The sequence below is a fragment of the Sander lucioperca genome, chromosome 9, assembly GCF_008315115.2.
Source record: "Sander lucioperca isolate FBNREF2018 chromosome 9, SLUC_FBN_1.2, whole genome shotgun sequence".
In the NCBI taxonomy this organism is placed as follows: domain Eukaryota; kingdom Metazoa; phylum Chordata; class Actinopteri; order Perciformes; family Percidae; genus Sander; species Sander lucioperca.
This window is the reverse complement of record NC_050181.1, coordinates 28,188,600-28,193,747: the sequence shown is the minus strand read 5'-3', so window position 1 is coordinate 28,193,747 and position 5,148 is coordinate 28,188,600. Positions and strand designations below refer to the sequence as shown.

The window sequence follows — 5,148 nt, the reverse complement described above, 5'->3', positions numbered from 1 at the left end:
GATGAACGACAGTGAATATCAAAAGACTTAAAAGATGTATTAAAGCAACATTGCGTAACATTGGTATTTTTTGGCGATTTGGTGCCTCTACAGTTTCACTTATACACCGCTGTTGTAAATATGTTATCATTACATTACTTAAGATCAAAAACTAGCAAGACATGCAAGAACAGGCGTTCAGGACACAGAGGGGGAATAACACAGGCACCATCCTCCCTATTGCAAGTCAGTGTAGCAAAAAAAATGATTTTGAAGCTGTTGTTTTGAGGTACATTAGATAAGCATTGTTGCTTTATTTTAAAGTTGCTGGACAAAATAAAATTTAAAAAAAAGTTAGTTCTCACTTGGACAAAGGTTTGTCTGGTGTCCACATGTTCCTTGTCTGGTACATCCCCAGCGCTGGAGAAATAGATAAGAACTGGGTTGGAAAAATGGACACAATGTTCTTTCTATCTGTTAAGGACAACTACCTAAAAAAAAACCCACAAAGAAATGCTGAAAAGGAAGAGGTCAGAGCTTCAGTGTGATCGTGAGGAGAACAGAGTTCAAATAGAGATGTGTTCTTACTGGTTTATTGTGAACCAGTAATGCTGTGGGGAACATAGAGTGACATTTTAAAGAGCAAAGACCTACTGTATGAGCTCTTCTGAAAAGATAGAGAGATTTCAAGATTTCCAAAAGGTGGAAAGAGGCAGACAGAGAGATGGATTGAGACAGAAGTGGCATGTAGTCTGAAATTGGAAGTGAAGTATCTGCAGTACTTTAAACACGCACATCTACACCATCACCTCCTGACAATGGGGTTGGAGAGTGTGTTGAGGGGAGGCATCTCTCTCCTATCAGAGCTATCTGCCCTCTCCCGCTCTCTGAAAACGTGTCTGTGTTTAGCCCTCACACATCATTACCTGGAAACCCCACTGCTTTCTCCAGAGTCCTTTCTATCTTAACAGCCTCTCTTTCTGCCCAAAGTCATTCCTCCCTACTGGACAGAGAGGGGGAGAGTAGCAGGAGGTTGGTTAGTCACAGGCAGGTGTCTGACAGCCAGCCAGCCAGCCAGTACAAGACATTTCTCATCCACTACCTCCTGTGTTTCCTTCCGATCCACCTCTCTCTCTCTTTCTCTCTCTCTCTCTGTGCTCTGTTGAGGCCCAGTGCTGCTCACTGGAGATACCAAGACCCACGGAAAAGGGCCAAATCCCCCTATCTCTCTTCCTCTTCTGCTCTTCCTATCATTCTTGCACTTACTCCCCTGTTATTTTTTTCCTCTGCTCTCATTCTCCATCACCCAAACACTTTTCTTTTGATGCACCTGAACATTTCTCTCTCATTTTCCTTTCTCTTTCATTTAGTCGAAACGTCCCTCCCAGCGAGACCTTTGTTCAGGGCTCTCAACTAGCATAGTGCTGGCACACAGCGCTGTCCTGCTGGGACACCACTCACAAACACATATTTAACTATGGCCAAATATTCACTCACACACTCATGCCTCCATACACAGATGGACTCAAAAGCGCACACCAAACCAAGAGCCAACTGGTGTTTATGTGCCTTGCTCTTGTGTAATGCATGTTTTTGTTTTCCGTCAAGCATTTATCCACCAGATTTATCTCTCTGTTCCCTCTTGTTTCAGTTTGTTTGATAGACATTCTTTGAGCTGCTATCAGATTGGTTTGTTAGTCCACATTTACTTGGCTGTTGTTGGTGGAGTTTTCTGACTCTGATTCATGTGTTCTCACCGTGTTTGCTCGCCTTTCATCACTGTTCACAGTGATGCCACACTCACCTTGATGCACAGCCACAAACATCGACAGTGCATGTATAAACACATGATGTACAATCGAATTCTGTCCGTTTATGACTATGAAATTGTGTCAAGCCCTACTGCGGTATCTTTCTATACAGTAGGTCAACATTCATCCCAGCTCACATGTACAAATAACAGGGCCATTCTGCTTTGTTATAGATTATTTAGCTTTACACACTTTTCATTCCCCAATTTACCAATTAACCATGTAATCATCACCAGTGAGTTGTTTTTTAATTCAATGTTACTCACGTCAAGAAAATGTGCAGTGCTTGTAATGTTAGAAATTTTCTTATGTGTGTGGCTCAAACACTTGGATTTTTTAAGTGGGGTTGAATGAGGTACTTATACATAGCCAGTGTATTACCTACAGTAGATGGCGGTCGGCACGCCTCCAGTTTGGAGAAGCAGGCAGGAGTACCGGCACGGAAGCTAAGCAATGTACTGCTGTGGACAGGGGCAGCAGCTAAACATATTTTACACAACTAAAAAAATGCCCACCTAATCAGTATCAGTTTAAGTGTACGCTATATTTAGAATATTTTACCCGCTTTACCTTTCCGTCAGACAGCCTTTTCCGATGGGGAACTGAAGCCGTTATACCCATCTATGCTCTCTTTAAAGCCACCTGACTCCTTTTGAGAAAAACAACATTTTACATCCCATAACACAGGAGTTGCTGGTCTACCGCTGCCTCGATCAGTTAGTTAGTTAGTGTTATTGTGTGACTTCAGTTCCCAATCTGAAAGGGCTGTCTGATGGCAAGGTAAAGCGGTGAAAATATTCTAAATATAGCATACACTTTAACTGATATTGATTTTTTAGGTGGCTAAAATACATTTGCCGTGTGCCCCATCCACAGCAGTATATTGCTTAGTTTCCGTGCCGGTACTCCTGCCTGCTTCTCCAACCTGGGAGCAGGCCGCCAACCATCTACTGTAGCTAATACACTGACTATGGATAAGTACCTCAGACAACCCCACTTCAAAATATCCGAACTATCCCTTTAATGTCCACCTCAGTTTTAGGCTGAATTATGCATAAAAGTAATTTAAGCCATACTGCTTGCAGCAACATAATTATGCATTGATGATAAAATGTACTACAGTTAAACTGATAACTCTAACTTTTACTTTTAGTTGCTACTCCTATACTGCTTCTTAAAAAAAAAAAATAAGTGCCAGGAGGCAGCCAACACCATGGATATACATAACAGCCGATTTATTTTTTCCTCTTCAATCAAAAACATCCCCCCCAAAAATGCATTGTTATAAAAGCATGTGTTATGAAATAGACAGTAAATTGTTCTTTCTTTAAATTGATGTGGGCGATATATAAGTCAATGGGTATAACCACCCACACACTAAAAATCTGATAGTAACCATTACGCTAGAGCAAATGAAAACACACTCTGTAGCTTTTGTGCACACACACACACAGCCATCCATTTTCACTGCATCCATTCATCGTATTCATCCACTTAATGCCCCTTATTTCCTCTCTCCTTTCCTCTGTTCCATTTCCCCACCTCTAATTGCTCCGCTGGTTTCTTATCCTTCAAATTCATTGCCTTTCATGCCTTCCACCTCTTATCACAGTGACTCGATATTTATCTCTGCACTGTTCTCGCCCTGATCACCTGTTCCCCTCTGCCTGCTTCCAGCTGTGTTTGTGCATTGCAGTCCATGCACTGGGAGTAGATGGCTTTGACAGCTGGGACACAACCACCAATCTATCTATAAATCAATCATTCTATCACCTGCTGGCACTTCTGGGCCTGTGTGTGTGTGTGTGTGTGTGTGTGTGTGTGTGTGTGTGTGTGTGTGTGTGTGTGTGTGTGTGTGTGTGTGTGTGTGTGTGTGTGTGTGTGTGTGTGTGTGTGTACGTGTGTGCGTGCGCGTGCGTACATACGTACGTGTGCATGCGTACGCTTGCATTCATGGGAACGTCTTTCATTTGCCTCCATTTTTCCTCAATACATACAACCCCCTCCCCTCCCCTTTATTGAATTCTAACTCTTTTAGGGTTTGTGGAGTAGTTTGGACTCCTTAGTGTACCTCCTGCTTTGTTATTGCGTCTGTCCTTCAGTGAACGTGTGCAGCTGCATCAGCAGACGCATGAGTCTATATATAAATGTATGTGGGTGTGTGATTGCGTATGCCTGCTTGAGCGCTTGACTGCTCCTCCTTTCAGCTTGACTTGTTTATCTTTCCCTCCTACCTTTATTTGTCAAAAGGCTCAATCCCAGAAGCCTTGTGACAGTTTTACTTGTCAAACGTTTGTTTGTATTTCCTCCTCTGAATGTCTGTCTGTCTCTCCCTGTTGTTGCTTCGGTCTCATTCACATTTAAAGTTATTTTGACTTGTCCTACTACTTGGTTTGGAGTGAAACAAACTGGAAATGCCAATGTGAGGGGACTAATAAATGAGCATAAAGTGAAATAACATGGACAAAATGAAGGACAAAAAGGGTCCCTATTATAACATTATGATCCTGTTGGTTGGGTGGCACTAAAATATGGAAATGTCATGCCATGTTTGAACAAAAAGTTAGCATTTGTAGAGGTCCAAAGTTTGCAACAGTACTTTGAATATGCTTCAGAATGTTACGTTTGGGAGGAATTTAATTTGTATTGACATTTTAAAAACTTAATTGACAGTTTAGTAATTCCTAGATTACCAACATTGCAAGTGACCATTACTAAGAAGTACAAGGGTCAAAGAATAGTACACATACTGTAAAATATAAAAAAAAAAAAAAAAGTAAAACATTTATATATAAAGATGTATGAGGCAAATTTGAGCATTTGTTTGGGTGGGACAATGATGTGAGTCTTTTATAACTGCTCGCACAAAGTGTGTTGAGGTGTAATCATTACTGGTGTTTGTACTTTTACTCACTTCTGCCACACACTCTGCTTCTCCTTTTAATTCTTTAGATGAGGAATCAGATTAGAAGTGGATTGATGGAACTGTAGACACACTGAGGATATGAAAACTCTGTCATGGATGACAACCAGGTTCCCACACTCATCATCAGAGGGAAATCTCATGCCTGAACAGGTGAGAATGGAAACCTGACCACTAGATATTGTGTCAAGTGCCAGGTTTCATAGAATTTTATACACTGACTACAAGTTGTTTACTTCTGGGCACTGTGGGCAGCAACTAAAATTTCTCCAAAGGAAACAAACTGAAGCTGTTTTGGTTTCTGTCTTGAAAATCCGACAAGGCAGAAGCACAAAGACAGGCCAGGATTAATAGCTTAAAACGGAAAAGGAGCCGGAACATCCAAGTGGCTTGATCCATTTAGCTGACAGTCTGGCGCACATTAGAAATGGAACA

The 5,148-nt window shown here is 41.5% G+C and overlaps 1 long non-coding RNA gene across 1 annotated transcript in view; it reads left to right on the top strand.

Annotated features, from left to right (window-relative positions):
• The window catches only part of LOC116042370, a 53,846-nt gene extending 48,698 nt beyond the window's left edge, over positions 1-5,148 (top strand). The window contains exon 6 of the long non-coding RNA XR_004103199.2: positions 4,743-5,148. This is a non-coding gene — a long non-coding RNA (uncharacterized LOC116042370). The remainder of the gene's footprint in view (positions 1-4,742) is intronic.